The sequence below is a fragment of the Chiloscyllium plagiosum genome, chromosome 4 (genome assembly GCF_004010195.1).
Source record: "Chiloscyllium plagiosum isolate BGI_BamShark_2017 chromosome 4, ASM401019v2, whole genome shotgun sequence".
Lineage (NCBI taxonomy): Eukaryota > Metazoa > Chordata > Chondrichthyes > Orectolobiformes > Hemiscylliidae > Chiloscyllium > Chiloscyllium plagiosum.
In genome coordinates this window covers 62,370,137-62,384,686 of record NC_057713.1, presented here as the reverse complement: position 1 = coordinate 62,384,686, position 14,550 = coordinate 62,370,137, and the positions used below count along the sequence as shown (strand labels likewise).

Below are 14,550 nucleotides of genomic sequence, written 5' to 3'. Positions count from 1 at the left end.
TAATCTAATCTAATCTAATCTAATCTAATCTCAAAGCCATGCTGACTATCCCTAATCAGTCCTTGCCTTTCCAAATATGTGTAAATCCAGTCCCTCAGAATTTCCTTTGGCTCCACGCATAGGCTGCCTTGCTGATCTTTGAGGGGCCCTATTCTTTCCCTCGTCACTTTTTTGTCCATAATGTATTTGCAAAAACCCTTTGGATTCTCCTTAACCCTATTTGCCAAAGCTATCTCATGTCCCCATTCTGCCCTCCTGATTTCCCTCTTATGTATACTTCCACTGCCTTTATTCTCTTCTAAGGATTCGGTCAATCTATCCTGTCTATACCTGACATATGCTTCTTTCCTTTTCTGAACCAAACCCTCAACTTCTTTAGTCATCCAGCATTCCCTATACCTACCAGCCTTTCCTTTCATCCTAACAGGAACATACTGTCTCTGGAATCTCGTTATGTCATTTCTGAAGGCTTCCCAGTTTCTAGCCATCCCTTTACCTGTGAACATTTGCCTCCCAGTCAGTTTTTGAAAGTTCTTGCCTAATACCGTCACAATTAGCCTTCCTCCAATTTAGAACTTCAACTTTTAGATCTGGTCTATCCTTTTCCAACATTATTTATTTGTTAATTAGTTCCATCTCTATTATTTTAAAACTAATAGAGTTGTGGTCACTGGACCTGAAGTGCTCCACCACTGAGACCTCAGTTACCTGCCCTGCCTTATTTCCCAACAGTAGGTCATTGCGAAGGTGAGATTTTATTTGCAATGAAGTTTTAGCCTTGCCAGTCAAAGATCCTCAAAACCTTTTCTTTTTTGTTCCCCTCCTGAGACATGCACTGTATTGGGTGGATCCTGGCTGGCAGAGATTAGCCTGGGGTGTAACCAAATTTTAAATAGTGTTTTAGTGCCAAAAATCTCAGAACCTCCCAGCAGAAGGGTGCCGTAGACGCATATTGAGGTCAGCAACATAAAACTGGGTGAGAAAACTCACCCAGTTGACAGAGGGAAATCTTCCACTCTCCAAAACAGATATAGCCAATGTTTTGTAAAAGTCAGCCTTATGTGTTTCAGCTCTATTATCCACCATTCTCTGAGATGTAGAATGGGAATTTACATTATTGTCCTAAGACAAAGTATGCGCCACACAATTCTTACTTCAAGAGAAGGTAATAAACCACCAGCCTCACCATTCCAGTCACTGGAACAAAGGACACCATTAAATTGAAACTTCCTGAAGTATAGGAAATTCAAATACATAGTTTTTCCCTAAAACGATTTTCTCTATCTCAATGGATAAAAATTCATGGATGAAGATGGCAGTTGTATGGACATGTCAGCTCAGAATGTTCTATGGCCTGCTGTTGATGATGAACATTGCTGCGTCATCTCTCTTTAAATACAAAAGGACCAAAGGAGCTGCTTGGTCAATTGTGGTAAATGAAAACCACTTCCTGGTCTAATTAAAAGTTTTTCTTGTAATTAACAACATGTTGCATATTAGTACCTTATAACAGATTACAATAAGCTGTCATACATTATTATGGAAATGTTGAGAAGAATCAAATGCTTGAGTCCACTTCTGAATGTTCCTAAGCTGTTCTGCCCATAAATTCATATGGCAGCATGGTGGCACAGTGATTAGCACTGATGCCTCACTGTGCCAGGGACCCAGGTTAGATTCCAACCTCGGGTGACTGTCACATTCTCCCCATGTTTTGCATGGGTTTCCTTCACGTGCTCCAGTTTCCTCCCACAATCCAAAGATGTGCAGGTTAAGTGAACTGGCCATGCTAAATTGCCTACAGTGTTCAGGGATGTGTAGGCCAGGTGCGTTAGTCAGGGGAAAATGGCGAGTAATAGGGTAGGGGAATGGATCTGGGTAGGATACTGTTCGGAGTGTCAGTGTGGATGTGTTGGGCCAAATGGCTTGTTTCCATACTGTAGGGATTCATTTAATATATAATAATAGATGATGCAATGGCACTCCTCAGTGTTAGCCCTTTCAGACCCATATACAACAATGAATAATCAAATTTCTTTTATATTCCTAGTGTAGACTATTTTGCATCCTAGTGCAAACTGTTTTGTGTTGTGTTGTATCACTGATGTAAATATCTACATTTTGACTAAATATCTAAACACAATATAGTCATGATCATTTAAATGCAAAATAAATCTAATTATAAAAAGTTAAAGATTATGGATACTAGAAATCTGAAATAAAAACCAAAATGATGAAGATAATCAACAAGTCTGGCAGACAGAAACACAGTAAAATTTTCAGGTCAATGCCCTTTCTGATTGATGTTATTTTCCATTTTTAGAAACAGGGTGTTAATCTTGTTATCTTTGATTTTGGTAATTCTGAAGTTTTGGAATGAGTTAGAGCAACATAACCTGGGTGTGAGTCCAATTCAGACTCAAAAATACAAGTATCTTTGTTGGACTTAAGGGTCATATATAAAATGATATTGGGAAGTCTTAATTCAGTTGCTAATGTATAAGACACCACAGTATAAAAATGTTCCTAACCTACCATTGATTGGCAAATTTACTCAGACAGGACTAACTATGTGACAAGTGGTGTCTTGATGTTCTAGGAATATTTTTTCAGAGTTTTGGGCTCAAGAACAGTTTTAGGATGGAACTATAATTGAAATTTAACCGTGACCTGGAAGTACTTCATGCTGACCTTGAGGGCTGAATTGAATTTTTTTTCATTCTCATAGACCAATATCCCTTAATATTAGGGGCACAAAAATGTAAATGTCAAATATAACGTTTGTTGTATGAATTCATCCTATAAGATTCTATCAACCAAAGCAACAGAATTAGGGCAACAATGCTCATTTGCATCCCAGAAGTGATATAATAGTAACATTGGCTATCAAATAGAGCCGTTGGTATTAATTCTATTCTCGAGAACATTTCTCTGTAGTACATTAGTAATTGTGAATTTGAACATCATGATTCAGCGGTAAGGATGAGTCCAGATCTTGAAGGGTTGCCTTATAGAATCATAACATAAGAAAGAAAGCACTTGCTTTTAATAAGTGTAATCAACCCCTTCATTATTGAAATCAGAACCAAATAACACATTACTATTAATTATACAAAAGCAGCGAACACTTCTGCAATGTGTATTGATTTATAAAGTGTATTTCTGGTAAAAAAAAACATTCCTGTTTAATCTGTTCATTAAGATGGGCATTGCATAAAGTTCATTTAAAACTACAGGTCCAATTCTGTGATCTGCATTCACAGTCAACGCAACACTGCATTGGGAGTACAGCCCTGTGCGATTGAGGCTACATTTAAATTAACCACCTAAGTATGTCTGACCTCTTGTGCACTGTTAAAGATTCATTAAAGATCTCACACTTCAGCTTTCTGTTTGCATGGAGGGAAAAGTAATATTCAGCCGAGCAGCACACTGGAACTTTTAAATGGTTAATTCTGTTTAGTTAGTGCTACTTAGTTAAACAGCAATGAGCCCAGTGCAAAAGATATTTTTTGATCAGCCTGTTCAGTGATGTTATTACATACCTCTGGAGCAGATAGGACTCCTGGTTCAGAGGTAGGGACAATATCACTGTGGTACCTGCACTCCCTGAGCTCAATGCAACTTACTGTAAAATTTCAATGGTGCTCAGATGGTGCTTAGATTTTAATCTCCTCAATCCATTATCCATTGACAATACAGAACTCGTTAATGTGGCAATTACATGGGAAGAATAATCACATTGAATAGAAATTTGGTCACAGTTACTCAGTTTTTCCTTAAAAAGTGACTTGCATGGACTTAACAAAAAGCAGACTTCTGGAAAAAAATAAGATGTTACCAATTTCACTTCTGTTATGGTGCAGATATCAGGGAGTAGCTGAGAAAAGGAGAGATTAAATTTATTTTCCATTTTCACATTGGAATTGACATTATTTTCCATTTAAAAAATGGAAAAATATGCTCATGCATAAAGTGTGTTAAATGCTTTATGCTGATGTTTAGCTTTGCACTAATATTAGAAAACACAAACCAAAGCAATATTCCCTCGAGGGAGTAATAAAGGTATTTTGAAGAGGACAACCGAAGAAGAAAACATCTTCCAACAATGCAATAAACTGAGACAAACCCCAGGCAACTTACTAAATATAGCAATTTCTAGACTTCTAATTTGTTTTCTTTATATAGAACATAAATGTGATAATATTTTGTATCAACCACAACAGGATGTAATGCATTTTAATCTTCCATTTCATTTTGGCTTTCTGCCAGTGAAAATTCAGGTTGTTGAAAAATTATGATATTGAATAACTGTTAATGATTATGATGCTCTCTGCTAAATAGTGGTATTGTATTGTTTTACTGGACTTGTAGGAATGTACGTTTTGGAACTTATGATTTTGAATAGCCCTGATTATGTTTTAGTTCTCCGGAACCAAGAAAAAATGTCTGTGGTCACAATTAAGAAAGATTTTTTTTTGCTGAAATTGAACTTCTGTATGAAAATGTATTTTGAATCCTCAAGACAGAAAAATAAAATATATTTAGTACTGAAGATTTGCTCCAGGACTAGCTATACCCTTAATCAAAATGTTCTGATAAAGCTATGGGATTAATCTCTACCTGAAAACATGGAAAATTGCTCGAGTATGTCTTGGTCACATAAGTAGAACAAATTCAACTAAGCCACATACCACACCATGACAAAAATCACATGGATACTCTGCCAAAGCTACTTAACTTTTGAATTAACCCTACTTCAGTGGTTGGGATAATTTCTATATGATCATTTAAATTTAGAAACTTGCATTAGAAACCTTTTCATATTTCTTTTAAAATTTACTAATGAAGCTATACAAAAAGCAAACAGCTTCAAAAAGTCATCAGCAAGCTGATGGAAAGTGTTTTTGATAGTACTTAAAGAATAATAACCAGCTCACTGAGATTAATTTTGGGTTCCACAACACTGCTCCTGACCTTGTTACAGCCTTGGTCCAAACATGGACCAAAAAGCTAAATATTGTGGGAAGGTAAGTTTGACGTCAAAGCAGCATTTGACTTCGAATCAAGGACCCCTAGAAAAGCTGAATTCAATAGAAATCACTGTAGAATAGACTGTGACCCTCTCTCGAAGCTTACAGTCATGCTAGAACAGAGAAAATGGTTCCAATTGCTGAAGGCCTATCATCTCAGGAATAAAATGTCATTGCAGAAATTCAACAGGATAACACTCTTATGCCCAACAATCTTCAGCTGCTTCATCAATGATCTTCCCTCCATCATAAGACCAAAAGTGGGACTGTTCGCTGATGACTCCTCAGTGCTCAGTATAATTTGCAAGTCTTCAGATATGAAAGCAGACCCTTAATATTAGGGTCACCATATACAGATAGAGATTGACAATATTCAAACTTAGGTTGAAACATAATAATCTTCAAACCACAGAAGTTCCAGGCAATGACACTTCCAACATTACAGAATCTAAACATCTCCACTTGATATTGAATGACTTCATCGTTGTTGCATCCCCCAGCAACTGCATTCTGCTGATCATTATTGATCAGAAACAGAACTGGATGGCTATAAGAGCAGGTCAGAGGCTGGGAAATCTGTAATAAGAAATTCATTTCCTGACTCCCCAAAGCCTAGCTACAATTTACTTGATACAAGTCTGGAATGTGATGGAAAACACACCTCTTGTCTGGATGGATGAGCCACACCAATGCTCAACACCATCCTAGTCTAAAATGTCTGCATTATTGGCACTCTACCTATCACCTTGAACATTCACATTCTCCAACACCAAGGCATAGTGACAGCAGTATGTATTACATAAAGGTTGCCCTGCAATATTTTGCCAAGACTCCTTTGGACAAACCTTCCAAACCTGCATGCCAAGGATAAAGAACAGCAAACACATGGAAACACCATCACCTGCAAGTTCCATTGGAGCCACACACTATCCTGACTGGCATCCATGTTGTCATTCCTTCACTGTCACTGGTTTAAACTCCTAGGTGTAGCTATGTCACATAATTGGCTGCAGTTTATAACAAGGACAAGTAGCGAGGAGCAGCAAATAACTGGTTTAGCAGTGATGCTCACATCCCATGAAGGAATAAAGATAAAAGCGTTTTTCACCATCATCAAACTACCCTTGTAATTTCTTGAATCTGAAAAAAAGAAGGGACTGATTTACTTGAGGTGTTTAAGTTAATCAAACCATCTGATTGGTTGGCGGAGAGAAACTATTTCCTCTGGAATAAAAGGAAAATAACTGCGGATGCTGGAGATCTCCAATAAAAACAGAAAGTCTTGAGAAACTCAGCATGTTTGGCAGCATCTAAGGAGGGAGAAATAAAAATAATATTTAAAATCTGATATGACTCTTAAGAAGACAAAGGTTTAAATAAAACAATTTCCAACAGTATGCTGTTGGAAATGCACCAAGTCTGATTCTGTGTAGGTCATAGCCAAAGAACTATCCTCCAGTCAGCCCAGTGTTGCAGGTAAAGGAAGACTGTTTCAAACTCAATGCTGCAAACTAGACATCATTAGCAGAGCAACAAAAGAAGTCTTGGTCAGCCTGAGTGCTGGAATACAGTTGCATCCGATCTACAAGACTACAGATTATGAATCTGACTATCCAAAATCAATGCCAATACGACTCTTTGCGTGCACTGTGGTTGATTGCTATATGTGTTGAGTTACTAATTCATCTCAGGATTAGTAATTAATAAACTCACTATTTGTTAACTCAAAGCCTGGTTAAATTGGCTATCTTTAAAAATGTAAGTTCATTTAGGTCTGGTAAAAATATATCCACAAGGGAAGGGACTGTCTTCAATTGAACTTGACAGGTTGGTGTGATCAACTGAGGAGGAGAGGGAATTAATAAAAATGTGGAGCCAGTTCATCCCTTCTTACTTAGGGTTTAATGATTTGGAGTATCTGTACTGATAAACTTAGAAAATTATGTCTTCAAACCTGACCACTATGGGTTAATCCATAAGGGTTAATTAGGCATGCCAATGAGTAATTGGAGACAAGTGCAAAAACAGCTTATTTTGGCCTTTTGACAATCTGCATAAGCTTGATTGTCTTAGAGAACCATTCTTTAATGTAGGTGATATGGGCCACATGGATGACATTTTCAACTTATTGTCTGCAGAATGGAATGTTTGGAAAAGTACTGAAAGCACTACAAAAGTGGTGACAAAGCACATAACCAGAATAGTACTAATATCAGGGACGTGGTTACACTTCACCTTTGGACTGGGTCGTAGCCATTGCCAGGAACCCTGAGTTCTGCAAACTAGACATCGTAAAGCAGGATCCTGATCAGCAAAAGGCAGTGAGACTTGTTATTCAACATCTCTAAAGGATGATGATGAGGTGCTGGTATTGGACTGGGGTGGACAAAGTTAAAAATTACACAATATCAGGTTATAGTCCAACAGGTTTATTTGGAAGTTTAGCTGCTGCTCCTCCATCAGGTAGCTCTTCCTCTCATGCATGCACACAGACATATAAATTTATTGGGTGAGTTTGCATTTGCAGAATTGTATTTGCAAATATATTCTATTTTGCTCAAAAAGCACAGAATCTGCAGGCAGTCAATCCATGTGACATTTTATAAATTCCTACTTTGAAAAAAAGAACTAGTGTGACTCAAGATTGGAATACAGACAGATGCTAACCTCACACCTCTAATGCATTGTCTGAGCTGAGATGCCACTACTTTTTATAAAAACTTAAGTTATCTCAGGAATGTGACTTGAAAGAAGTTCTGGGATTTACATATTAATGAATCAAAACCTGCACCCATTCTAAAAGATGCAAGACTTAACTGCAATCTAGGTTTGTACAATATATCGTATCAGTTGCATGACACTATAATCTTGTGCTATACATTCTGTGTCTTATGCTCCTGTCCTACTAGCAACCTGATGAAGGAGCAGTACTCTGCAAGCTAATACTTCCAAAGATTCCTGTTGGACTATAACCTGATGTTGTGTGATTTTTAACTGTGTCTAACGGAGTTGAAGTTAATAGGTTCATTCATTAGTTTGCACATATCTAAAGTAGATTATATTATATCAGTTAAGCTAATAGATACTGGGGCAGCACTGTGGATCAGTGGTTAACACTGCTGCATCACAGTGCCAGGGACCTGGGTTTGAAACCCACCTCAGTTGACTGTCTGTGTGGAGTTTGCACATTCTCCCCATGTCTGAGTGGATTTCATCTGGGTGCTCCGGTTTCCTCCCACAATCCAAAGATGTGCAGGTTAGGTGAATAGGTCATGCTAAACTGCCTGTAGTGTTAGGTGCATTAGAGAGAGGAAATGGGTCTGGTTGGGTTAATCTTCGGAGGGTTGGTGTGGACTTGTTGGGCTGAGTGGCCTGTTTCCACACTGTAGATAATCTAATCTAAATTCACTCATTAGTTTGATTACATCTTTAAATTAAGCTAATAAATTTGCTTTACAGTAAGGTGTGCATGCTTTCTTGTAATCGTTTTTTTAACATACCCAGAAAAGTTCATTAGGTACTTTTAGCCTAAGTATCTCATATATAACTGTAACACTTGAGGAATCTCATCCAGCATGTGGGTATAACACAGATGTGGAGTGATTTTTGTTCACTTAATGGAGAATCTAGAACTGAATCACAGTTTAAAAATCAAGGTCACCCATTTAAAGTAGAAAAGAAACAAACATTTTTATCTCTGAGGCTCACAAATCTTTTGAACTCTCTTTCTGAAGTGATGATAGAAGCAGAGTACTTAGATATTTTAAAGGCTGAGGTTGATAGATTCTTGTTAGAAACAGAATGAAAGATTATCAGAGATAGGCAGAGGTGTGGATCAAGGTCACAAGATTATCAGAGATAGGCAGAGGTGTGGATCGAGGTCACAAACATTTCAGCCATAATCTTATTACATGGTGGAACAGGCTTGAGGGTTGAATGCCTACTGCTGTTCCTTGCCTGCACGTTTGTATAGGGTATTATTGCACACCTACTAGGATCTGCTTCCTATGTTTACACATCTATAATTCATTTATTTCTTTACTTTGCTTTCAGAAATTTATCCTTTTGTTTAAAAAAAAATCCTTGTGCTGGAAGCATCAAATGAAGAAAATAATTGCTGGATGAGAAAGTTACATTCCACAAAATTAAGTTTCAATAGTTTTCCTGTGATAGCGGTTGGTGAGTTTGATCAGCAATGTTTTTTTAAAAAAATTCATTCATGCAAAGTGCCAATCACTGGCTCAGCCAACATGTATTGCCTGTACTGAGTTGTCATTGAGAAAGAGGCAGTGATCTGCCTTTTGAACCACCGCAGCCCATGTACTATAAATAGATACACAACGCTGTCAGGATTTTGTCACCATGACCCTGAAGGAACAGTGATATACTTCCAAGGCAAAACTGAGAGTGGCTTGGAGGGGAATGTGCAGGTGGCGGTGCTTCCATGTATACACTGCCCGTGTCCTTCTAGATGGTAATGCTCATGACTTTGGGAGGTGTTGTCTAAGGATCTTTGGTGAATCCTTGCAAGGGCAAACAATGAAAAAGGAGAACACAGGAATAAAAAGGAAAAACAGAAAATGACATGAAACAGATGTGAAAAGAAGGACGTGATTAAGAGAAAAGATTTTGAACGAGTTCAGCGAAGATAGGGATTGAGTGTGGAAGAATTAGCAAGAAGTTAAATTAGCCAGCTGGAGAGGTAGACTACAAAGGAATCTGTAAAATGAAAGGGAATAGTTTGTTGGGCAAATGGCCAGGCACAGATATAACCAGCAAGCTGGAAAAGAGATTTTGAGGATCTGGAAAAAAAACTACAACGATTATTATTGAGCTGGAAAGAACAAAGTAGTGACAAGGAAATCAAAAGTTAAACTATAAAACTGTAATGATGGAGATGTGAAAACATTGAGAGCAACAGACAAAGTAAGAAATAATTGTTATTCATACGTTATTTCAAAATTCTCAGGCTAACATTCATAAGGGGAGATGGTGACTTATCACTGGATTAAAAATCCAGAGATCAGGGTATTGTACCTGGGACATGTCTGGTGGAATTTAAATTAAATTAATAAAATGAAACATTGAAAACTATTCAATAATGGTGATCATAGCAATAGTAACCAATTGAGATGAAAATATATTTATTTGACTAGTGCCCTTTAGAGAAGGAAACATTCTATCCTTACCTCAATTGATACAAATGTGACTCCAGACACACTTACAGTCAGAGTCACAGAGATGTACAGCACGGAAAAAGACTCTTCGGTCCAACTCGTCCATGCCAACCAGATATCCCAACCCAATCTAGTCCCACATCCCTCCAAACCCTTCCTATTCATATACTCATTCATATGGCTTTTAAATGTTGCAATTGTACCAGCCTCCACCACTTCCTCTGGCAGCTCATTCCATACATGTACCACCCTCGGCGTGAAAAAGGTGCCCCTTAGGTCTCATTTATATCTTTCCCCTCCCACCTTAAAGCTATGCCCTGTAGTACTGGACTCCCACACCCCAGGAAAAAGATTTTTTCTATTTATCCTATCCATGCCTCTCATGACTTTGTAAAGTCACCCCTCAGCCTCCGACGCTCCAGGGAAAACAGCTCCAGCCTGTTCAACCTCTCCCTATAGCTCAAATCCTCTAACCTTGGCAACATCCTTGTAAATCTTTTCTGAACCCTTTCAAATTTCACAACATCTTTCCGGTAGGAAGGAGACCAGAATTGCTCGCAATATTTCATCAGTGGCCTAACCACTGTACAGTCACAACATGACCTCCCAAATCCTGTATTCAATATTCTGACCAATAAAGGAAAGCATACCAAACACCTTCTTCACTATCCTACCTACCTGCGACTAGACTTACACGGAGCTATGATCCTGCACTCCAAGGTCTCTTTGTTCAGCAACATTCCCAAGGACCTTACCATTAAGTGTATAAGTCCTGCCAAGATTTGCTTTCGCAAAATGCAGCACCTCACATTTATCTAAATTAAACCCCATCTGTCACTTCTCAGCCCATTGGCCCATCTGATCAAGATCCCATTGTAATCTGAGGTAACCTTCTTCACTGTCCGCCACACCTCTAATTTTGGGGTCATCTGCAAACTTACTAACTGTACCTCTTATGCTCACATGCAAATCATTTGTATAAATGATGAAAAGTAGTGGACCCAACACCGATCCTTGTGGCACTACACTGCTCACAGGCCTCCAGTCTTAAAAACAAATCTCCACCACCATCCTCTGTCTTCTACCTTCGAGTCAGTTCCATATCCAAATGGTGAGTTCTCCCTGTATTCCACGAGATCTAACCTTGCTAACCAGTCTCCCATGCAGAACCTTGTCGAACGCCTTACTGAAGACAATATAGATTACATCTACCAATCTGCCCTCATCAATCTACTTTGTAACTTTTTCAAAAAACTCAATCAAGTTTGTGAGACATGATTTCCCACGCATAAAGCCGTATTGACTATCCCTAATCAGTCCTTGCCTTTCCAAATACATGTACATCCTGTCCCTTAAGATTCCCTCCAACAACCTGCCCACCACTGATGTCAGGCTCACTGGTCTACAGTTCCCTGGCTTGTCCTTACCACCTTTCTTAAACAGATGCACCACATTAGCCAACCTCCAGTCTTCCAGCACCTCGATGATACAAATATCTTAGTAAGAGGACCAGCAATCACTTCTCTAGCTTCCTACAGAGTTCCAGAGTACACCTGATCAGCTTCTGGGGATTTATCCAATTTAATGTGTTTCAAGACATCCAGCACTTCCTCCTCTGTAATATGGACATTTTTCAAGATGTCACCATCTATTTCCCTATATTCTATATCTACCATGTCCTTTTTCCACAGTAAATACTGATGCAAAATACTCATTTAGTATGTGCCCTATCTCCTGCGGCTCCACACAAAGGCCGCTTTGCTGATCTTTGAGGGGCCCTATTCTCTCCCTAGTTACACTTTTGTCCTTAATGTACTTGTAAAAACCCTTTGGATTCTACTTAACTCTATTTGCCAAAGCTATCTCATGTCCCTTTTTGCCTTCCTGATTTTTCTCTTAAGTATACTCCTACTGCCTTTATACTCTTCTAAGGATTCACTTGATCTATCTGATCTATACCTGACATATGCTTCCTTCTTTTTCTTAACCAAACCCTCAATGTTATCCAGCATTCCCTATACCTACCAGCCTTTCTTTTCACCCGAGCAGGAATATACTTTCTCTGGACTCGTGTTATCTCATTTCTGAAGGCTTCCCATTTTCCAGCCATCCCTTTACCTGTGAACATTTGCCCCCAATCAGCTTTTGAAAGTTCATGCCGAATAGCATCAAAATTAGCCTTCCTCCAATTTAGAACTTCAACTTTTAGATCTGGTCTATCCTTTTCCATCACTATTTTAGAATTAATAGAATTATGGTCGTTGGCCCCAAAGTGCTCCCCCACTGACACCTCAGTCACCTGCCTTATTTCCCAAGAATAGGTCAAGGTTTGCACCTTCTCTACTGAATCAGAAAATTTTCTTGAGAAAATTATACATGAGATGAAAATAAGATGGGTAGGCACTGCCAAGACAGAGGCAGGGCCACAAAGCCAATGCTGATACCCGACTTTAAAATGAATGTCTGGCTCTTAACAAATTCCTCTCCATCTAAACCGTTCACACTATGGCAGTCCCAGTCTATGTCTGGAAAGTTAAAATCCCGTACTATAACCACCCTATTATTCTCACAGATAACTGAGATCTCCTTACAAATTTGTTTCTCAATTTCCCTCTGACTATCAGGGGGTCTATAATACAATCCAATAAGGTGATCATCCCTTTCTTATTTCTCAGTTCCACCCAAATAACTTCCCTGGATGTATTTCCAGGAATATCCTCCCTCAGCACAGCTGTTATGCTATCCCTTATCAAAAATGCCACTCCTCCTCCTCTCTTGCCTCCCTTTCTATCCTTCCTGTAGCATTTGTATCCTGGAACATTAAGCTGCCAGTCCTGCCCATCCCTGAGCCATGTTTCTGTAATTGCTATGATCTCCCAGTCCCATGTTCCTAACCATGCCCTGAGTTCATCTGCCTTCCCTGTTAGGCCTCTTGCATTGAAATAAATGCAGTTTAGTTTATCAGTCCTACCTTGTTCTCTACTTTGACCCTACCTGCCCTGACTCGTCTTAAATATGTTTGGCTTCTGTCTGAAAAACTACACAGTACAAAAGCAATTCAGGATGATCAATAAATGTTGGCCTTTCACATGATGCCAATATTCCATTAATGAATAAGGGGGAAGTATTAATAATTACATTTATTGACACTTTTTTCTGAGATTGCAAGAAGGAAACCTTCATTAAAGTGAATTTTGAATATGTGTTAGGCATATTTTTAACATTTCATGAGCATTTTAAAGATGTTCCAGTGTTAATATAGTGTTAATTGCTTCTTGACTAGAACAGTACATAAGGTGGGAGGTTGGGGTATGCATTGAGCTGAGGGGTGTGAGGGATTGTGGGGATAAAGGTTAGCGAAGCTAATAACCATGTTGAGAACGGGGGCAATGTCCAGCCAATAAGATGGACTTCTAAGCTGCTCACTTCAGCATTTACCCTACTCTGTTATCAACTTAGGCCTTCTTCAGGAAATGACAGTCTCCAGACCGTCTTCACTATACATGAGGTGAAAACAAGACAGAGGCAGTGCCACAAAGCCAACTGCTGATACCCCACTTCAAAATGAATGTCTGGCTCTAATCTTTCCTCACCTCTGGGCTCTCTGTCTCAACTTAGAATATTCAATTTTAAACTTTAAATAAAAAACTAGGTTTAGAAAAAGTTCTACTTAACTCATTTTTATCTACAAATCTCTGGTTTTAGTTTGATTAAGAATTTCATGCCCATTACTGTCATTATCTCTTTGTTTAGTTAACTTTATTCCCTTACATCGTTTTAAGTAAAAATTGACTGTAATCACATCATAACTAATGCAACATGCAATGTAGGAAACATAATACATTAAATACTTTAAAGATTATGTATTTGATGAAATTGATTTAATTTTTAGTTTTCAAATGAATTAAATAATCTAGTTTATATTCTAAATAGGTTTAATTAATTATTTACAGCTCAACATAATCTCATACACTTTCTTGTCTGTGGTGCTCTCAATCTTAAACTGGAGAATGGGAGATAATGAGTTACACAGGAATTGTTATAACCCACTGCTTTTCTTGATATTTCGTAATGACCTGAACTAGAGCTATTACAAAAATTTTTAGGAGTCACAAAAATGAAGGATTATGAACTGTGAGGAGAATAGTAATAGGTACAAGAGGGCAAAGACAGGCTAATGGAATGAATTTCATGAATGTCCTTTAGGGAAGATAACCTGTTATTGAAATGAACATAGTGAATAGTGAAATATTTGACAAATGAAATTTAACATGGAGAAGTCTGAAGGCACATTTTGGCAGGAGGAACAAAGAAAGGCAAAGAAAATACAGGATGCAATT

At 38.3% G+C, this 14,550-nt stretch overlaps 1 protein-coding gene across 6 annotated transcripts in view; it reads right to left on the bottom strand.

Moving 5' to 3' along the window:
- sntg1 (syntrophin, gamma 1) overlaps positions 1 to 14,550 on the bottom strand; it is a 517,427-nt gene that overhangs the window by 168,394 nt on the left and 334,483 nt on the right. The gene's annotated exons all lie outside the window — the stretch shown is intronic.